The sequence below is a fragment of the Triturus cristatus genome, chromosome 5_2, assembly GCF_964204655.1.
Source record: "Triturus cristatus chromosome 5_2, aTriCri1.1, whole genome shotgun sequence".
NCBI lineage: Eukaryota > Metazoa > Chordata > Amphibia > Caudata > Salamandridae > Triturus > Triturus cristatus.
This window is the reverse complement of record NC_140588.1, coordinates 713,041,705-713,063,183: the sequence shown is the minus strand read 5'-3', so window position 1 is coordinate 713,063,183 and position 21,479 is coordinate 713,041,705. Positions and strand designations below refer to the sequence as shown.

Here is a 21,479-nt window from a genome sequence, read left to right as displayed (position 1 = left end):
TGATTACCCAGTAGAATTCAAAACACGTCAATTGTCGTTCCATGAAAATGACCCTGTAGTGGAACGAAGCAAAGGCATAGCATTTACTATCATCCCCCCCTCTCGAAAGACTGTTGCCATAGTTTTTAAGTCTTGCCTGTGTCTGTGCCTGAATATGTGCTCTCGCTTATTGTTTTATTCAAGGGGCATGGAGCCCGCCCATTGCTTACCATTCCTGATCTTCATTGTCACTCTCATTAGCTGTCTTCTAATTGGGCAGCGGGTGCCAGCTTCACTTCCTTTACTGTCAGCTGCAGCACAGACCAAGCCTTTCGGCTGCAGCACAGACCATGCCTTTTGGCTGCAGCACAGACGAAGCACTGATTGCTTTATTTGGGTTAGGGTCCTTCGGCTGCTAGCACTGTAATGAAGATACTATTTTTTTATTTTATTTTCTTGCTTCTTCCACTCTCACTTTCCTGTCTGAGTTGCTTCTTTCACTCTCACCCCTGCCTATGTAGCTTGTTCCCCTCCCACCCCCTGTCCATTTAACTTCTTGCGTTCAAACCACACTCAGTGTTGCTTCTTCCCCTCCCACCACTCCCTTGTTGCTTATTCTCCTCAACCCCTTTGCTGTCCCTGTTGCTTATTTCCCTTCACTCCAACAACCATAAGGATAAAAAAGTGCTATGACGCGGCTAGGGCTGGCCCCTTCATAGAGGCTTTTTTTCCTGTCCCATTTACTCCCACCTGCGCTCCTGTTGTTCAACTCTACCCAACTAGCAAAGCCAATAGTCGACACCTATTGGCTTTGCCAATACTTATTCAAGATATGATTCACAGCTGTGCACACATCTAGGACCAGATTAGCTTCTGGCTTCTGAATCTCATCCTCATGGCAGTGAATAGAGTTGACACTCCATTGACAATCCAAACTGTTCATCGATGGCTGGCACAGAGGCCTCCCTTATGAGTTGCTAAGAGTAGTATTCCCTATAGGGATATTGCATGTGGGAACTCCGAGTGGTCAGGTGTTTACAAACCCAAATAGTCTGTGCCCTGAAACACCAGCCCACTTTTATGGGCATTGGTTTTACAGTGCGTGGCCAGCATTCCCCCTGCTAAACCTCAAAAACTGCTCCCCTAGCAAGCCTACAGTGTCCCGCCCCCCTAGACCACCTCCCTACAGCTCGTTCCGCACCCACCAGCACCACCACACATATTTACCACCAGCTCAGAGCAGGTAGCAAATATATGTGTTAATCTCACAGTCTGGCAGATTTTTCCACAATCTGTGGACTTTAGTCTGTGATTGCTGTTATTTCACAATGAAATACAGGGCAAAACCATTAATTCCAGATTTGGTATATGCCCGTGGAGATGACAAGGAGCCTGTAACAGAGGCCATAGTAGTTAGAACAAGATGTTGATTGCCCAAAAATGGTGGTTCTAGATTTTCAATGTCTGCACCAACTTTCAAAGGTTCTAGGCTATGATTACTTTACAAATGTCAACATCTTTACCTTTCTGAGCCACATTTTGATTCAAATTCGAAAAAGCACTTTCCACTTTGTGTTGGAGTTGGTTAATTTACTCTTCTAACTCATCCAACTCTCCCCCAACCATTTTGGGAAAACTATTTGTGACTGACAAAAAAGTGCTATGGAGAAGTATGTTGAAATTCATGAACTAGAGAATTATTTTGATAGATAGTGATTCGATGTCATATGAAAAATTCCTCATGAATCCTCTTTGAAACTGTACTTTAGCCTGGCTATTTTCTGATTCTCTCAGTTAGAAACACCTCTCTATTGTATTTATCTTCTTCACCTATTTCGTTGATAATATACACCTAAGAATAACTTCTTTTGCAAAACATTCCTACTGCCGCTTGAGGTGTAAATGATCGTCAGAATGCGCTGCCTCTAGATTATTAGACAAGCAAATCCCCAAAGAACTGTTTAGCAACAAAAAACACTCACAAAGCATAGTCCTGTGTTGGTTAACATTATTCCAAATTGGGACTATTTCATCTCTCTAAAGAGTTCACAGAATAAGAGGAAGACATCCAGGTAGTGGGTATTCTGAATAAAGGTATTACCAATCATTATCACTTGAACCACACCAGATTTCATTACAAGACCGGAGGCTACCATTATGCATAATCTTTTATTGCCACTCCTGACAGCAACCCGTCTTAAAGAATATCAACCATGAAAAATCCAGAACTGAAACTTTCAAATACAATAAATGTCCCATGCACAGAACTCTCATCCTCTTTTAAATGCTGCTCAAGAAGAGATAAGTTAATTTTATTTGCAGTGTTTATGATTGAGAATGTAAGAAAGAAAGTATGAGAGGGGTTTGATGTGTGTCAGTGATACAAGCTTCTAATTATCAGAAGAATGTGTAATGTGGAAAGGTCAGTCCAAAGTGGTTTAGAAAACTACTAAGAAAAAAATATGTGTGAATACTTATATATGGAATTTTGAAGAGCTGAATGCTAAAGGTTAAACAAGCGTTATAAATATAGAAAAGGAAACACGGTGCTGTTCGTGTGCTTACCCAATTTTAAATAGCGGAGGTAAACGTTTTGAAGTACACATGACATTTGCATATCGTAAGCGAGCCTCCAACACTGGTATCAAGCCCGCATGCATGTTGGGCGCGTGAGGAGGCTGCGCATTGGCATGCGGAGAGCGGAGCATAGGAAGATACGTCCAGTTGAGATGTCAGTTTGCATCCTCTGTCACATCAACTGGGCTGACTAATTGGGCGCATGAGGAGGCTGCGCATTGGCACGCGGACAGCATGAGCATAGGAAGATACGTCTGGTTCAGGTGGCAGTTTATTTTCTTCATCACGTCAACCGGGCTGACTAAAGCAATGCACCGGATTGGCTGTGGCCATTTCGAATTGGGAGAAAGTAAATTGAAAAGGTAGAGCATCAGGAAAGAAACCTAACGAGTTTTCTTTCCATGACAACATCTCACTTGCAGAAGCGAGGAGAGTATAAGCTGAACAAAAAAGCTTAGAAGGAGTGAATTTAGGACAAAGGAAAATAGGAGATCCTTTGAGAAGATTTGTAAATTAGTTTGGAAAGTAGAATTGAAAAAAAGATTAAAGGATGACATCAGAGGAAAATAATGTTACTCAACAGTTAGTTGAGGGGAGAGTGGTTAATTGAAAGCAAAATGAAGAGCTCTATTAGGGAGGTTGTAGAAATAGGAATGGATTGAAAGAGAAAAGAAGTGAGCTCTGAGGAGGATTTTTGGTCCTGCTCTGAGGAGGAGGAAAGTAGGAATAGCAGACCAGCTAAGAAAACAAGGACAATTAAACATTTAAGTACACGTGGACAGGATGGATTTAACTCCACAAGAAGGATGGGTGTCCGTGGCAGCACACAAGGCAAAGGTGTCCTTGAAGCACACAAGAGATTTCTGAGGAAGAGTATAATGTGGAAGTTGAGCAGAGAGTTGGGCAGAGTAGAGGTAAAATATATGATGAATATATTTTTCATATGGACCAAGATGATGATCTGAATAATGAGCTAAGGGACGGCGAGGCCTCAACCTCAAAGAGTGTTATTAAACATCCTTTGGAGCTGGAGATGTTTAGCCCTTATGAAATAAGACATCCCAGGAGTGCGGATTGGTGGCTGCAGAACCATGTTGGGAAATTCATAAAACATTGGTTTCGTAAACCTCTGGAGAGAGAGGTAAGAAACATTTTGAAGACAGAGTGTGCAAGACTTCAAATAGATAATAGGGTGTGTATAACACCAAATTTAGACCCAGATTTGATTTCATATTTATTTAAATTGGGTAAGGATCCATGTAAGGGTCTGGAAAAATCATTAAAATAATGTCAGGACAAATTGCTCGATGTCTTGGATCCGTTAGCAAAGATAATGCATATGGCTGAGGAGGCCTATGTGAATGGGGAACAGGTGGATGTACAATTATTGAGAGGATGGAGCCAAAGAGCAATGGCTTTTCTCAGCAACGCTAAATTCAGGGTTGCTGTCAGAAAGGAGAAAGTCTATTTTGATGAAGATTAGTCCAAAGTTAGGAGATATAGCAAATAAAGAAACAAGTGAGGAGACAAAAGGATTGCTATTTGGAGAAGGTTTTGTGAAAAGTCTAGGCAAACATGTGTCCACGTTTACTGCTTTGGATAAAGCATAATACAATATGAAAAAAGTTTTCGGAGGTATTTTGGAAGGGCCAGAAGATGGGGACCGTATGCTGGCTGAGAAGTACAAAGGTCCTAGTATAATTACATGTTAGGAGGAGAAGGAAGAGGTTATCAGGGCTCCTCAGGTTTTTCCCCCAGAGGGGTAGATTTTCGAGAGGAAGAGGAGGACGAGGAAGAAGTTAAGCAACATCTGGAACCAGGGGTGAGTATGCAGATACATTTTGGTTCTACCCAAAGATAGGAGGATGTTTCCGGTTATTTCCGAAGGAATGGAAAGAAATAACAAAGAATCCTTGGATTATGAAAGTGATACAGGGATTCGAGTGTAGAAAAACCAAGTCAAGAAAAGGAGCCAAAGGGTTTAATGTTAAACAAGGAACAGGAAAGAGTTGCAGATATAGAGATAAAGGAAATGTTGGGAAAATGAGCAATCTGTATGGTAGAAAATCAGTCATGAGGTTTTGTAAGCACCTTGTTTTTAGTAGAAAAGAAGGACAAAGGGTGGAGACCCGTAATAAATCTGAGATTATTAAATCGATCAGTGGTGTACAGACATTTCAAGATGGAAGGAATCCATCTATTAAGAAACTTATTGCAGTCAAATGATTGGTTGGTGAAGTTAGATTTGAAGGATGATTACTTCATGGTTCCGATGAAGGAAGAGAGCCAGAAATACCTTCAGTTCAGGTAGAGGAACCAACTGTTTCAGTTTCAATGTCTCCCTTTTGGTCTGTCTTCAGCACCATGGTGCTTCACTAGGTTGATGCGTGTTGTGGTAGGTTACCTACAAGAGAGGGGGTTCCATATGATTGTGTATTTGGACAACATTATAATAATGTCTCAGGATGCAGTAGAGTTGGTGACACAACTCAAAATAACTGTGGAATGATTGGAAAGTTTAGGATTGTTTATAAATCTGAAGAAGTCAATTCTAGTACCAACGCAGAATTTGGAATATTTTAGGTTTCAATATAGACACGATAGATGAAGTTCTGAGGTTGCCAGAAAAGAAGGTGAGGAGGATAATAAAAGAAGTACAAAAATCTTTGAGGAAGAAGGATATGACATTGAAAGAAGTAGCAAGAATACTGAGGTTGTTTTCTTCTTCAATTCAGGTGATTTTTTGGGGACCTTTGCACAATCGGGATCTACAAGGAGTGAAAGCGGAAGCTTTCAGGATAGGTTTATGGTATGGAGACAGAATGAGGTTTAGTAAGGAGGCAAGAAAGGAATTAGAATGGTGTTTGCACAACTTGGAAGCATGGAAGAAGAGCAATTTTTGGATGTGTACCGAATTTGGTTCTGGAAAAGGATGCCAGTCTGTTAGGTTGGGAGCACGATTGGGTGAACAGGAGACAGGTGGAGCCTGGTCAGGAATAGAGAAGAGTCTTCACATAAATTGTTTGGAATTGATAGCAGGGTTATTTACATTGAGAAGTTTCAGGGAGAAATTATAGGGAATGACAGTCTTGATGAAGATGAACAACATTTCTGCGGTGTCATACATAAACAGATTAGGTGGCAGCAGATCAAAGAGGCTTTTGGATGTAGCAAAGGAGTTGTGGATGTTTTGTTTGGAGAGCAGAATTTCTATAAGAGCGGAGTACCTAACCGGTGTGAGGAATGTAATAGTGGATTGGAACTCAAGGAACGTGAAGGATTGCAGCGATTGGAAGTTGGGGCAGGAGTATTTCAAGAAAATAGAGCAGACATTAGGTCCGATGGAGGTGGATCTGTTTGCCAGCAGATTGCCTTATCAGATGGAGAGGTATTACAGTTGGACGCCAGATCCAGGTGCTGCAGCTTAAGATGTGTTTCAACAGGATTGGAAGGAGATAAAGGGCTATGCTTTCCTAGCATTTGCGTTGATTCAGAGGGTATCTCTGAAGGTGAGTGGAGAAGGTTGTCAGTTGGTGTAGATAACACCATTTTGGGTGACTCAGACCTGGATTCCAGCGACTTTTGAGATGGCTTGCGAGAAACTTTTTTTACTACAGGCAGAGAGAGGTTTGTTGAAAGACGAGGAAGGGGAAGATCATCCAGTGATAAAGAATGGTTCATTGAACCTTCTTGTTTGGAAGGTATCAGGAGATCCAGTGCATTTGAGGGACTTTTGCTGCGATGTTACTTGAGGAGTCATGGGCACCAGGAACAAGGAGAAGATGTAGAGGAGTTTGGAAATTTTGGGTACGTTAGTGCTTGGAAAGGGATATGGATCCCGTGGAAGCTCAAATAGTGGAAATAGTGAATCTTTTGGTAGAACTGTTTGAAAAAGGTTTGAGTTACAGAACTATACATTGCTATAGATCAGCAGTCAGTCAGTCCATTCACTTTATTCCATACTTATATTATAAGGTCATCAAAGTACAAATATGCAAAGATACAAAAATCCATCTAAGTACAACATTTAAAAAAAAGATCATATAAAAAATGTCAATTAAAAACATACAAAACATTGAGGATGATTGAACAATCAGTTAAAAACAATTGCTAAAAACATAGCATATAATTCATTCTTGGGTATGACACAGTTGTCTAGTTTTCCATGATTAGGGTAAAAAAGATGCCACGGTGTAACAGACGAGGGGATCGGGCAGTGATTGTAAAAAATATATTCTTATACGGCATTGTGTGAAATTATATTTGCGCATAAGGGGTAATATGAATTTTATCTTGGTGCACCACATAAAATTTACAAAAGAAAATAATATGCAGGTTTGATTGATCAGAGTCACCATCACAGGGACTGTACAGAAGATCATGAATAGAAAAGATTCTTCATGGATGGGCCAACATACAAGGGAGAAGATTGAGTCGAAACCTGAGTAGGAGAAACCTGTGACATAAATTTGTCAGTGTGAAAAAATATGAAGATTTTCCTTCCTGGACAATCAATCCCTCTAAGTAAGATTGTACTGATACTTTTAGACAGTAAGTTTAAAATCTTTCATTTGCCCTGTGTGTGAGAAAACGAGTTTTAAGCTCCTGTTTTAAAATTTAATCACTTGGCGAGACAAATAGGTGCGCTATAGATCAGCCATTTCAGCAAGTCACAGTTTAGTAGTAGGTAAGGCTGTGGGTAGCAATGCATTGGTTTGAAGGGTTCTAAAGAGCATGAGGATAAAAAACCACCTAAATCACTATATGAAGTGTTATGGGATGCAGATTTGGTGTTGAAGTTATTTCAAGAATGGCCAGTTGTTGGACCTGTCAGCCTTAGGGTGGTCTCCCCTTATATTTTTGCACTTTTTGCCTCCCACTTGACCTCACATTTTTGTTGGACTTAGGACTCTGGGAACCTTACCACTGCTAAACAGTGCTAAGGTGTAGGTGCTCTCCCCTAAAACATGGTGACACCGGCACATCTGCCACAGGCCCCTGCTACCGCAGTGAGACCTACCCCTCCATAGACTAACATTGGGAACCCCCCCATGGGATAGCTTTTGACTGGGACCTACTAGGTATGTCATGTTTAGTACAGTTTGAAGCATAGCGGGGAGCCCTTTCTAATGATATATGGGGTTTGGACACTACTACTTTAGAAAACCTACTTTTAGAAAGTGGACATTTCCCTGCCTGCACTTAATTTGTACACTACAGACTCCCATCTGCATGCTGATAGCCTTTCTGGGCTGTGAGGAGGGAGTGGTGATCCACACCTTTACACATGAATAGGCTGGGCCTGGCTGCCCAACAATAGGCTTAACGACTATGCCTTTGTCACTGTAGACAGCTAGGAGCCAGGTCAGGGAAGGCAGGGAACACCCCAGAAACCCCTGGACCCTTCCAGAAGCGTCTACCCCCTTCTAGTGACTGGGTGCCAGGGTATAAAAGGAAGGGTCCTGGCCACACATCCTTGTTACACCACTGGACTAAGAAGAAACTCTGCTGGAGTGAAGACTGCTGCGCCAGGAGGATTGCCACTGTCTACTGAGGCTGACTGCTCCCAGGAACTGCAGTCCCACGAACAGAGCTGGCCTGCTGTCTGCAGATCTTGCCCTGCTAGAGGAACACTAAAGACAACATCTCCAGAGTGTCTCCACTAATATCTTTCCTCTTTGGCTGGCCCCCCTGGTTACTGGGGTATCACAAGAACTACAAACTGTAAGGACTGTCCCTGTAACACTGTGCACGTGGGACTGCCTTACTTCAGGAAGGGACAACAGTGTTTTGTGACTGGAAACTGCCCCCTGCAACGAGGCTCTGAGGACTGCGGTCGCCCCAGGGGCCTCCGGATCGTCACCGCTGCTGGCGCGGGTGACTCACTTTCTAAATTATCCCCTAAGTCATCGCTGCTGAGGGTGCAAGGGAAACACCCTTTAACTGCCCGTAATCACCGCCGTCACCCGTGACCTGACTGCTCTGTAAAGCGCTGTGGCTGAGGAGCGCTGTGACAGAAAAGCGCTGTTTTCCCCAAAGATCACCGATGCAGGCCCGGGCAACCAACCGCATCACAAATCAAAGCCCTGTTTGCCCTCGCACTGCCGCCGGCCTGGGAGCCTCGGGAGAACAGCGAGGATATCCACGCGATGTCAGAGGCAGCGCCGTGCTGGGATTGGAGCCAGCATGGGGCGTTGCCTAGCAACAGAGGGCTCACCGTTCAGGGGAAGCCACGTGGCGACCGCGGAAGCCGTGCGGATGTGAGGAGATGCCCCGGTCTCCCTGCCAACACCAAACAGAGGAGGACTCATCCGCCCCGAGTCCAGGTACCAGCAGGGACTGAGAATTCTGCCCCCCCTCCCCCCCACTGCAGGTAAGGCTTGGTTCATCCGGCCGAGGCTGCAAGCCGGATTGCTTACTTTGACTTCAGCCCGGGTTGAGTACCGTAGTGACGGGGTTGGGGGTTGCGGTACTGGGGTCGGCCCCGGCCTCCCCGGCCTGATTGCCGCATATTGGGGGTCATATATTGACTGTAACTACAGTGGGGGCGTACTGCCATTGCAAGCCCAACTCTCGCGACGGCATTCCCAATATACTGAGCTTGGAACTGTTTTTTTCGTGACCTTCGCCGCACACATGGGCTAGAATTGCCAAATTGTACCGAATACAATTATTGCACTACCCTCTGGTTACAAATCCATAATCAACCGTGGGGGTCCCGCGCTAACTAATTCCTGACTGGGGGCTGATAGGATAGTCCCAGCACACGGTTTTCTTTTATTATGCATACTTGAGACTGAATTGGTGATTTTTCATGAACACTAGCCTAGAAAGCCTCCCAGAACCTGAAAGTATATTCCCTTCTTCTTTTACCAAGAACATTCAGAAAGCATTGCAAGGGAAGCTCTTGGCATATGTGAATCTCCTATGTCTCTTACTTGAAAATTAGATAAAGGTGCCTTTATTTTTATAAAAACAGGTGTAGTGTCCTTTTTGGTGTGGTTTTGCTGTGTTGGTGTGAGTGCGTGTTAACAAATACTTTACACATTGCCTTCTGAGTGAAGCCTACCTGCTCTGCGCCGAGCTACCAGGAGGGTGGTCTAGGGTATTTTGAGACTCACACTGTCGGAACCGGAGGTCCCTACTTGGTCTAGGGTACATACCCCTGCTAACTAGAGACCCCGTTTCTCACACCAGTTAATAGATTTTTGAATAAAAAGAATCTTTCTATCAAGTTAGCAACAATTTTGTATCTAATATCTTGTAGAAGGGTGTCGGATGTGAAGTGTTTGGAGGTGAACACTAGGAATTTTAGTCCAGATGGTGTATTTTTTTCGATTCAGAAATGGACAAAAACAATGTCAAATTTAACATTCTATACAAAATATGATGATTGTAAGAAGTTATGTGTGGTGGATTGTTTAAAGGAGTATGAATGTAGGGTGTTGGAGAATAGAAATTATGATAAGTTTCAGTTATTAATGTCATTTGTAAAGCATTTTGAAGCGGTGAGTATAGCGACAATATCAAGATGGGTGAGATGTGCAATGGAACAAGCAGCAGTGAACATGGAGAAGTTTAAAGCTCATTCAGTTAGAGGAGCAATGGCTAGCAAGTCATATTTGTATGGGGGAAGTCTGGAGAATATTATGAAAGCGGCAGATTGGTCAAATGTAGGTACTTTTGCAAAACACTATTTTAGACCCATTAAACATAGGTCTGAGGTGGTGTTGAAGGGCTTTCAACATGCATAATGGCAGCCTCCGGTCTTGTAATGAAATGACGATTCTCAGATTAACATGGCCAGAGAATTTGGATTTCAGTAAAGACACGGAGGCTAACATTATCCCTCCCTCCTCACACAAAGTGAAGTAAGAAAAGAGTGCTTATGTAACATTTAAAAAAAAAAAAACTATGGATACATTTGTGAAAATGTTAAGGTAGGGAACAGAATAGATAAAGATTTAAGTGACATAGTTTCTACATGTAGAGCTTTTGTTTGCATCTTCTTTGCTAAACTGGTGTTTTCTGGTTACAGAACCACAGACATAAGGAACAGGAAAAAGAGGAATACAAGGATGGAGGAAGTTGGAGAGGAGTTGTTTCAGATCTGCATTTGAAAGAGGATGAGAGTTCTGTGCATGGGAAATGTATTGTATTTGAAAGTTCCAGTTCTGGATTTTTCATGGTTGATATTCTTTAAAGGGGCTGCTGTCAGGAGTGGCAATAAAAGATTATGTATAATGTTAGCCTCTGTGTTTTTAATGAAATCCTGATTCTCTGTTCATGTTAATCTGAGAATTGTCATTCCAATACAACATGAACCTATTAAAGCGAAGAGGCTGTTGTCTGGATTGGCTGCTAATGAATTGGTTTTTGGGTCACTCTGGGAGATATGCGCGGCCAAAGGCAAACTTTTCAGTGTTTCAGAAGCTGTACTATACTATTTACTGCACTTATTGCCTGTACAATGCAGAATTAATAGAGACAGAATTGAAAAATACATTTTCAAAGTCCAGGTTAAAACAATGATATGCACTGTCAAAAAAATAATGAATGCAAATGATTTATACAGTGCATAGCAGCCCATCTTTGTCATAGAATAGGAGACAGTTGTTATTTCTTTTTTTTTTATATATACGTCTAAATGTTTTGCACTGTTTAATCCCTCAGACTCTGTGCTAAGGCCTTTTTTTAATATTTGTGTGAGCTCGGACGAAATTTATTTTTCCACAAAAGGCAGCCAGGCCAAAATTGCATCCTTTTTTGCCCCGATGTTGGGAATTCTAAAGGTACCGAGGGTTTGAGGATTATGGAAACTAGTAAATAGCAAAAATATAGCAAATATTGTGGGCTTTTTGGAATAATTAGAAAAATGTGCCTTGCAAGAATATATGGGGCTTTGCTCTATGAATGGCATCAACAAAATGCTTGCTCTTTTAAGACTGCTGTCTTCCCATCCTTTAGGAACAGACAGAGTTGTATAACAATCATTTTTTACCACAGTTTTGTGACTTTTTAAGAGGTAGTCAATATTTTCAGTTTTTTGCGGAGTCTACCTACTTGCGATTTGTAGGAAAATAGATGTAAAAACAACTGGTGAACCTTGAAAGTTGTACACTTCTGAAAAATAGACACAATCCAGAATTCAGTAGGCAACTGGTCTTTTGTTTAGACAACCCATGGTTTTCCCAAAGAAACTAATTGTTGAATAAAAAAATTATTGAACGTAAGTAGGAATACGAGCCAGATAACTGAGCAAACCTGCAGGATGCTCTGCGCCATAGCGCCTAAGAGGCCAGGCTGGCATTTTGCCTCTTTAATTATTTGCATGATTGGCACTAAAACTGGCTGAAGCTTAGTGCGATGAGACTGGTGTACCACCCCAGCTGTTGGCGCTGCAATGACGCGCGTTGTGACCTCATTCATATACTGTGTGACTGTCCCATTGTCCATCCCTTCTGGGGCGATCGGGCCACGCTGAATGAGGCACTGGGATTCCCAGTGCCACTTGCTTGAACCTTGATCCTGCTCCACAACTACACAGACTCCCCACAGTGTCCCACAACAAACGGCGGTTGCTCCACATGGCACATGGAACGCCAAAGAACTGCATTCTCTGGCATTGAATTTCTCCCCTCTCCCCCATCAATTAGGAATGGCTCTCGAACATTTACTGGATGGACTCGTATGAGCAAATCAGTTATAACCTACAGGACAAGTTGGAGACCTTCCATTCTTACTTGGGCACCCTTCTTGCAGGACGACGGGTGCTGAGTGCTGTTCGACAGGTGGGCGGGTCTGTTAAGCTTTAGTGGTCTCCCAAGCTCTAGTCACATTCCCGCGAGCCGCTCCCTGGGTTGCCACCTCTGTCCCACCATTGTGACACTCTTCTTCTCTGGTGTCCCTCTTCAGGTTCCTCTATTCCTCCTTTCTTCTTCCTCTTTACGCTACTTTTTAGCCCCTCTCTTTTTTATTTTGCCCTTCTGGCTTTTCCACTCCCCTATGCACTGCTGCTCCCTTCATTTCCAGGGGCTGAGCCTTGCTGCATTGCTTCCCCTCCTCCTCCCCCTGTAGTCTCGGTTAACCTGCTTGTCATGGGAAAGCCCAGGCCCTGGCATTGCTGAAATGCTGTGTCCTACCTATATACAATGTGTGGTCATGTACCACCTGGTTTCTGTACTGTATGGAGTACACTGTTGATCTGGTTTTGTACCCTGTTGAACACACAAAAAGAAATGTGAAACAAAAAAGAAAGTAGGAAAAAAAACAGCAATAGGCAGCAATTTTGTAAACTCTAATGTTTTCCCCAGATGGCCAATCTACAAAAGTAATACATCATCACATCCAGCAGACTTTTTCAGTCATGGGGAAATATAATGACTGTGGGTTGTCCATAAACACACAATATCCTATCACAAAGTGTTTAAATTAGCAAAATCAATTTCCCTTGCTGGGAAGACAGATGCTGCTAAACATTCCTCAAAGGACTTGTTTTCTATTGTCAAATCAATGACTCACCCAGCTTCTCTGAATCAGCAGATACCACACGGTAAATAAGTCTGTGACTTGACAACAGGCTATTTTAAAGACAACATTTTGAATATTCAAGGATCCTTCATGACAGGCGAAAATAATGCTCCTATTCTACAATGACATGAGAGCTCATCAAGGTTTCAAAATGTTCTGTCTAGCTCAATTTTGGATATGCTGGAACTTTTGTTTATATGTACATCTGGTTCATCAACTGATCCTTGACCACCATCAATTTTGAAACTTCCAAAGCTGTGCAAAAGTGCAACTTCAGAATATAAGTCTTCCATCTATTCTGTTTGTGTACCCAGCTTATGAAAACTGTTCTGTGTCACAGCAATTCTTAAAAACACTAATGCTCATCCATTGATACCAGCAAACTATAGACCTATTTCACTGCTCCCTGCCCCAATACAATGCTGGAAATGCACATCAATCAACAGCTTTCTGATTAATTGAAGGCCAACAATTTGTTGGATTTGTCTTAAAATGGCATTTGTGCCTCCCTAGCAAAGAGTTTATTCTTTAGTCAGTATCTGAGCATCTTACATTTTCACTTGATGGAGAGACACTGTGGCTCTTATTTTATTAGATTTGTCCGCGGCCTTTAACACCATCTCACATGTCATCCTCATACAGAGACTAAGGGAAATAGGCATTGAAGGTCTTGCTCTAACATAGATCTCAAATATTTTAACTAACAGCACGAAAATAGTGTGCCTCTCTCCTTTTTCCTCTAATCTTATGCCATTGGATTGTACAGTTCCACAGGGATCATCATTGACTTCAACTCTCTATAAAATTTGTATGACCCCCCTCCTTACTCTTGATCGCGGTTTCAGGTTTGAGGTATTTTCCTATGTAATGATACACAACTGATGGCATCATTAAGAAGTGACTCGGCCTCCAGCCAAGATAGGTTCAGACAGTGTCTTCTCTCAGTTGCCTCATGGATGAACGAAAACCATCTAAAGCTCATAACAGATAAGACTGAATAAATGATAGTTGGGAAGAAGAAACATCATTGTAGTGATCTCTGGTGGCCTTTGAAATTAGGCTCATCTCCTCCCCCAGCTAATATCTTAAGAACTTAGTTGTGAAATTCAATTGTCAGCTTTCCATCATGCAGCAGATTATGTCAGTCTCTTCCACTTGCATTAAGTTACTTAAAGTTCTTCATAAGGTATCACATCTTCTTCCTTTCAACGCTAGAAAGAGGGTGATTCACGCTTTAATAACAGTTTGGTTTGATTCCTCTAATGCCTTATACCTTGACCTTCTTAAAAGAAATCAGCAGTAAACTTCTGCAGGTGCAGAACCTGGCAAACAGGCTTCTTCTTGATCTTTTAGGTTTTCCTCAGTGCCATCTAAACTAAAGGACCTTCATTGGCTTCCTAATCAAAAGAGGTCTCAGTTTAAGATCCTGGTTCACATACATAGAGTTGACTTTCAAATGGGCCCACTAAGCCCCCAGAAATTGTTCAAATTTCACGCCCCAGTCAGATTACTTAGATATTCTAATGCTTTCAGACTCTCTATCTCTATCTTTTTGCTCTGAACCTAATAGAGATCGGTTCACTAAGAACCTAAAAACGTGATTCTTTGCAAAACAATAATATTTCCCCCTTCCCAAAATTAATTGCTGCTCTCTTCCACTTTTTGTAATTCATACTTCAAATTCACATATCCTGAGCCATCAACCGAGCTAACTACTTGCTATTTGTTGAACTTGGGTTTAGCCTGTAATATCAAGTGATTCTGTTTTTCAATATGTGTTTTTTGCACAGTGACTTACATTTGGATGCCAGAAATAATTGATAAATTACAAATGTTCTTCTGTTCTAGTTTGTGTTCTCTGTTCCCCCAATATAAAAGGGTAACCCACTGCTGTGTGTGTGTCTAGCAACAATGATAGGAAAGGACTACAAAATGCAATTTGGATACATCAAACCTTTTCCTTGGCATTTTAATCTTTCTGTGGGTGTGTGTAGCTGAGTTACTTGGGCCCAGTGTCAGTTGGCATCCAGGGAATTATATCAAGCACAGATATTTCTAAAAGCTATGGAAACCATGGAATCCAGGGTGGTGTGGCCTGCATGGATTCCTTTAAGTCTTCTTACCCAGAATACCCTGTAAATATCCAACTTTGACTAAGTTCACAGAATTTTCAGAGTTTCTGCGAGGAAAAGTTTAGGAATCTGCAGGGAGTGACAACAATCCTACCACTCAGTGTTACCCAAGATTTCTATTGTATAAATATGGGAGACCTTGTGTTTTTGACCCATACTTTGCAGCTCGCAGACCATTTAGAATAAGAAAACATGTTGGGATCCACACAAACCACCCTAACCTGGATCAATCAATCAATCAATCAATCATGGAATTTATATCGCGCACTACTCACCCGGAAGGGTCTCAAGGCGCTTGGGGGAGGGGGTCTGCTACTGCTCGAACAGCCAGGTCTTGAGCTGTTTCCTGAAGGCGAGGTGGTCCTGGGTCAGCCGTAGGTGGATGGGCAGGGAGTTCCATGTCTTAGCCGCCAGGTAGGAGAAGGATCTTCCTCCGGCGGTGGCTCTCTTGATGCGAGGGACGACGGCGAGGGAGAGGTTCGCGGATCGTAGCTGGCGGGTGGGCGTGTAGAAGGTCAGGCGGTCGTTGAGGTACCTTGGGCCCAGGTCGTGGAGGGATTTGTGTGCGTGGGTGAGGAGTCTGAACGTGATCCTCTTGTTGACAGGGAGCCAGTGCAGGTCTCTCAGGTGGCTCGAGATGAGGCTGCGTCGGGGGATGTCCAGGACGAGTCGGGCGGAGGCGTTCTGGATACGCTGAAGTCTTTTCTGAAGCTTGGCTGTTGTACCGGCGTAGAGGGTGTTTCCGTAGTCTAGTTTGCTGGCGACGAGGGCCTGGGTGACCGTCTTCCTGGTCTCGGTCGGGATCCATCGGAAGATCTTACGGAGCATGGGGAGGTTGTGGAAGCAAGCTGAGGAGACGGCGTTGACTTGTCTGGTCAACGATAGGGAGGAGTCCAGGATGACGCCCAAGTTGCGTGCGTGGTCCGTTGGCTTGGGTGCGGTGCCTAGGGCCGGGGGCCACCAGGAGTCGTCCCATGCGGAGGGCGACGGTCCCAGGATGAGGACTTCTGTCTTGTCCGTGTTCAATTTCAGGCGGCTGATGTCCATCCATTTGGCGACGTCTTTCATCCCTTCGTGTAGGCTGGTTTTGGCGGTGTCAGGGTCTCTGGTGAGGGAGAGAATCAGCTGGGTGTCATCGGCGTAGGAGATGATGTTGAGGTTGTGTTGGCGTGCGATGGCAGCGAGGGGTTTCATGTAGATGTTGAGGAGAGTGGGGCTGAGCGATGATCCTTGCGGGACGCCGCAGATGACTTCGGTGGAACGGAGGGAGGCGTACTCTCTGTGTTCTGCCGGAGAGGTATGAGATGATCCATTCCAGGGCCTTCCCTTGGATGCCGGTGTCGTTGAGGCGTTGGACTAGGGTGCGGTGGCAGACAGTGTCAAATGCTGCGGAGAGGTCTAGGAGGATGAGTGCCGCTGTTTCACCGTTGTCGAGCAGGGCTCGGATGTCGTCGGTGGCTGCGATGAGGGCGGTCTCTGTGCTGTGGTTGGCTCTGAATCCGGACTGCGATGGGTCGAGGGATCCGTTCGTCTCGAGGAAGGCGGCCAGTTGCTTGTTGACGACCTTCTCGATGACTTTGGCAGGGAAGGGAAGGAGCGAGATGGGGCAGAAGTTCTTGAGGTCGGTCGGGTCCGCTGTTGGTTTCTTCAGCAGTGCGCTGAGCTCGGCGTGCTTCCAGCTCTCCGGGAAGGTGGCTGTGTCGAAGGAGGTGTTGATGATGTTTCGGAGGTGGGGTGCGATGGTAGAGGCGGCCTTGTTGAAGACATGGTGGGGGCACGGGTCTGTCGGCGATCCGGAGTGGATGGTGTTCATCATGCGTGTTGTGTCTTCGGGGGTCACCTCGGTCCATGTCCGGAGGATGGCGGCGGGGTGCGTAGGTTCGACCGATGGGTGCGGGGGTGGAACGCTGAAGCTGTTGTGGATGTTGGTGATCTTGCAGTGGAAGTACGAGGCGAGGGAGTCACAGAGGTCCTGTGAGGGAGTGATGTCGTTGTTGCCGGTGCTGGGGTTGGAGAACTACTTGACGATTTTGAAGAGCTCCTTGCTGTCATGGGCGTTCTTGTCCAGTCGTTCCTTCAGGGATTTCTCCTTGGTGGTGCGGATGAGCTGGTGATGTCTGCGGGTGGCGAGTTTGAGGGCGGTCATGTTGTCGGCGGTCTTGTCGAGGAGCCAGGCCTTCTCGAGGGTGCGGCAGGCCTTCTTGAAGTTCTTGAGTTCGTCGGTGAACCAGGGGGCCTTCTTGCTTCTGGGCCTGGTGAGTGGGTTCTTCAGTGGGGAGAGGTCGTCGGCACAGGAGGTCAGCCACTACGTGAGGTCGAGGGCTGCTGTGTTAGGGTCCGTTGTCCTGACAGGTGGGTTCTGGCTGAGGGAGGTGGCGAGCTGGTCGACGGTGATCTTGCTCCAGTTTCTGTGGGGATCCTGCTTTGGGTGGTGGTGGACCGTGTTCTTTTTTAAGCTGAAGTGGACGCAGCTGTGGTCAGTCCAGTGAAGTCCGGTGGAGTGGCTGAAGGTGACGTGCTTGCTGGATGAGAAGAGGGGGTCGAGCATGTGGCCGGCGTAGTGGGTGGGGGTGTTGACCAGTTGCTTAAGTCCGAGGTTGGTGAGGTTGTCCAGCAGGGCGGTGGTGTTGCGGTCGTTGTTGTTCTCCAGGTGGAAGTTGAGGTCCCCGAGGAGGATGTAGTTGGCGGAGGAGAGGGTGTGGGGGCTGATGAAGTCCGTGATGTCTTCGCAGAACTGTGCGCGTGGTCCCGGGGGTCTGTAGATGAGGGTGCCTCTGAGGGTAGTCTTGGGGTCGGTGTGGATCTGGAAGTGCAGGTATTCGGCGGCGTTAAAAGCGTCGATGGAGTCAGTCGAGATGCGAATGGTGCTTTTGTGAACGATGGCGATGCCCCCTCCGGTCTGGTTGACGCGATCTTTCCTGATGATCTTGTAGCCGTCCGGGATGGCTATGGCGATGTCGGGGGCAGAGGAGGCGTTCATCCAGGTTTCCGTGAGGAAGGCGACGTCTGGAGATGTGGTGTCGAGGAAGTTCCAGAGTTCCACGGCGTGTCTGTGGACGGAGCGGGTGTTGATCAGGATGCACTTGAGGTGGATGCTGTTGTCCGTCTTGATGGGTGCGGTGCCGGTTCGGAGGCAGGAGAAGTTGCAGGATCGGCAGGCGAAGGGTCCATGGGTGCGTCGCGGGGATGCTCGGTAGCACCCGGGGGCTCGGGCGGTGTTGAGTGCGATGAGTGTGGCGGCATCGTAGGTCCTGCGGGGGGGTTGGCGGACGCGGGGGCCAGGGGTTCTGGCGCTGGGCGCGGTCCAGGCGCGGACGGGCGCAGACGGGCTTACCTTTGGCGCACAATCGGCGCTCCCGCTGCGCGCGTCCGCTGCGCGGTCGCTGGGTGGGTGTCATAAGTAAGGAGCCGGGAGGGAGGGTCAGCTGGGAGGCGGGAGGCTGGGTGGCCAATGGGCAGGGAGGAGAGGCGAGACTGCGGGGTCAGCGGCGGGAAACCAGGAAGGAGAGTGACCGGGGCAGTGGCGGCGGAGAGTTGGCGAGGAGAGTGGGCAGCAGCAGCAGGCAGTGAGCAGCGAGCGAAGGGCGGTACCTCCGAGATGCAGAGGTCAGCGCTGGTGAGGAGGAAGCGGCGTCAGCGGGAGCAGCAGCAGCAGGCAGGCGTCAGGCAGCAGCAGTGTGAGAGGAGCGACCGCCTGTGTGGGATTCACCTGGATCACTAATTTTCAGAAGTGCCCATGGTTGTTAGTGTTCCTGGGCTATCGGATAACCCAATACCGAAATGTTGCAGACACCCCTTGTGGAAAGAGAGAGAATTGGATGTTTTAGGTATATTTTTGACATATGTATGGCATGATGGGTAGGAAAATGTGCTGGAATTCATGCAAGTCACAACACCTTGTATTACCCTGGGTCTCTAGGTTTTAGAAATGCCCAGTGTTGGTGCCAGCTGACCCAAAGCATGAATTCTTCAGCACTGAGTTGAGATGATTAAGTGTCCTATTCTATGCTGTTTTTTTAATTTTTTTCCTGTTAGTCTGCTAGGCTTTCTACCCCACTGGGTGTAAAAATTGAGGCATTTACCCCTGACAGGTGGGACCAGAGCACTCACCAGACCATCAGAGAAAGAAATGAGAAACAGAATGGCATGTGTGGCTTGCCCATCCTGGCACTGGACTGCAGCCTCCAGTCCCGAGCACCAGATAACCTGTCTGTCCTCTTAAGGGCAAGATTGGAGGTTTGACCTCATATCTTCCTGTCTCAGTAGGCAGAATGTCCACTAGACACCAGGATTGGTGTCAAAAAAAGAAATGGTGTGGGATATTGGCCCATCTTTACATCTGGTCCTACTCCCTGGGAACCAGATAGTCTTTCTGCCACATGGGGAGGTAGATTTGAGTAAGGAGTGCCATCCTGTCTCTGCATGCCAATATGTCAAAAATACACCCAACGGAATCCAAATTTCTTTTCATTTGCCCTAAGAATTCCTGAAGTATTTAGGTTCCAGGGGGTTCAGAAAGACTGTTTGGTTTCCAGCAGTGGGGGAAGTGACCCAATGCCAGGAAGGACCACCCCGACCCAATTCTTTATTGAAAAAAAGATCCTGGGCTCAAATTACATACTGACACCCTTTCCCTGTTTATGCTGTGGTGCAGACCAGGACAACGATGTAACTATCAAAAAAGCATTGTCCTCAATGCAGACCTGAACTTTGACAGTTTGTGCATGTGCTGGGGAGATTGCATTATTAAAAGATAGTGCTGGGGTAGAAACTTTCAAATGAGGCTGACTGGCTTCCTATTGAAGGGGAGAATGCTTGAGGAAAACCATGGGACTTCAGTACTCCCATCCCTAGAGTTACCCTCAGGGTGGTGCAATATGTAATAGAGCATGGCTTTAAAGAGAAAGAGCTCCCTTATTTGCATGGGTGCATGCCCCTATTCAAATGAGGAAATGCTCTTTAATGGTTGTCCTAGCTGAAGATGTGCAACAGCATGATCCATATTGCAGAAGGAGGTGCACAAAAATCAGCAACCACATCTATAATACCAAAATTCCTCCAGCATAAAAAGCCCCCAAAAATGTCAATTGCTCCCCTAGGGCACTTTCCAAATGACAGCATGTCTAGTGAGCTTTATGACTTCCCCCAGGGATGCCAGTTTTGGGGTAAATCCCTTAATCTGTCCCGCAGCTTGGCAAAAAGACTGTTTAGGCTCCATTGGTAGGGGCGTGGGCTGATGCCAGGACGGACTGACTCATCACCAATTCTATTTTATTGGAAAATAAACTCTTATATCTTGTGTGCTTTCTTGCCCCTCTGCAGAGGACATATTAGGGGCTAATCCTGTAATATGCCCACTGGTGGATTCAGAGGAACTGTGTGGGTTTTAGAGATGGTAAAGCTTCTAGATGCCAGGATGAGCAAGCACCCACCCCCTTTCATTCATTAGAAGAATATAGCATGGGCATCTAATGGGCTTTCTGTTCTCAGGGAAGGGCGGAGCTGTGGTAAATCGCCCAATCAGAAATACTATTATGGCTTTAGCTGTGGGTGGTGTGGCCCACTGCAAGGATGGCCCAGCCCCCCCACCACTTTTTTTGAAAATCTATCCCTAGTATCTAGTTAGTTGCATGGAAGAGCTGGTCACCACCCTAATTCATTCTTTATGGAAATAAACTGCTCTTTGGTCTAGTGGAGTTTCTGCCAAACCTGGGGACAGCAGATTGGAGGTAAAGTACCCAAGGTACTCAATTTGACAGAAAGACTATAGGAGGTTTAGGAGTGAGGGTGTGGCTCAGTGCTAGGTATTTTGAGTGAACTGTCCTACCCTCTGGCAGGTCAGATTGGCAGGGGTCTAGTGGGATTTCTGTACTCCTTATGGGACACTGGGTGTACACCCCAATCTACCCTCCCGGTCACCCCTGCCTCAGACAGTGAGACAGAAAGACTCTCGGTTTCCTTGGTAGAGAGAGCATTTGGTCATGCTGGGGGGTGTCTGACCCAGAAATCTTGCTTGTGGGCCAGTGGGGATCACTACTCAGGGATCAGCCGCCTCCTACAGAGATACCTGAACTGGCATGCACTAGGGAGAGGTACCATTTGAAATAGGAGATTCTCCCCTGCCTAACATTACTTCACTCATTGTGATTGGTGATTGAGTGGCAACTATGCCTCGGAGCATTGATCACACTCAATGTAGCTGTAGTCTAAACGCTCTGACTGCATTCACTATCACAAGCTGTGGTCAGCATGCACGGCATG

At 45.7% G+C, this 21,479-nt stretch overlaps 1 protein-coding gene across 1 annotated transcript in view; it reads left to right on the top strand.

Annotated features, from left to right (window-relative positions):
- The window catches only part of LOC146829166 (connector enhancer of kinase suppressor of ras 2-like), a 1,989,112-nt gene that overhangs the window by 974,000 nt on the left and 993,633 nt on the right, over positions 1-21,479 (top strand). The gene's annotated exons all lie outside the window — the stretch shown is intronic.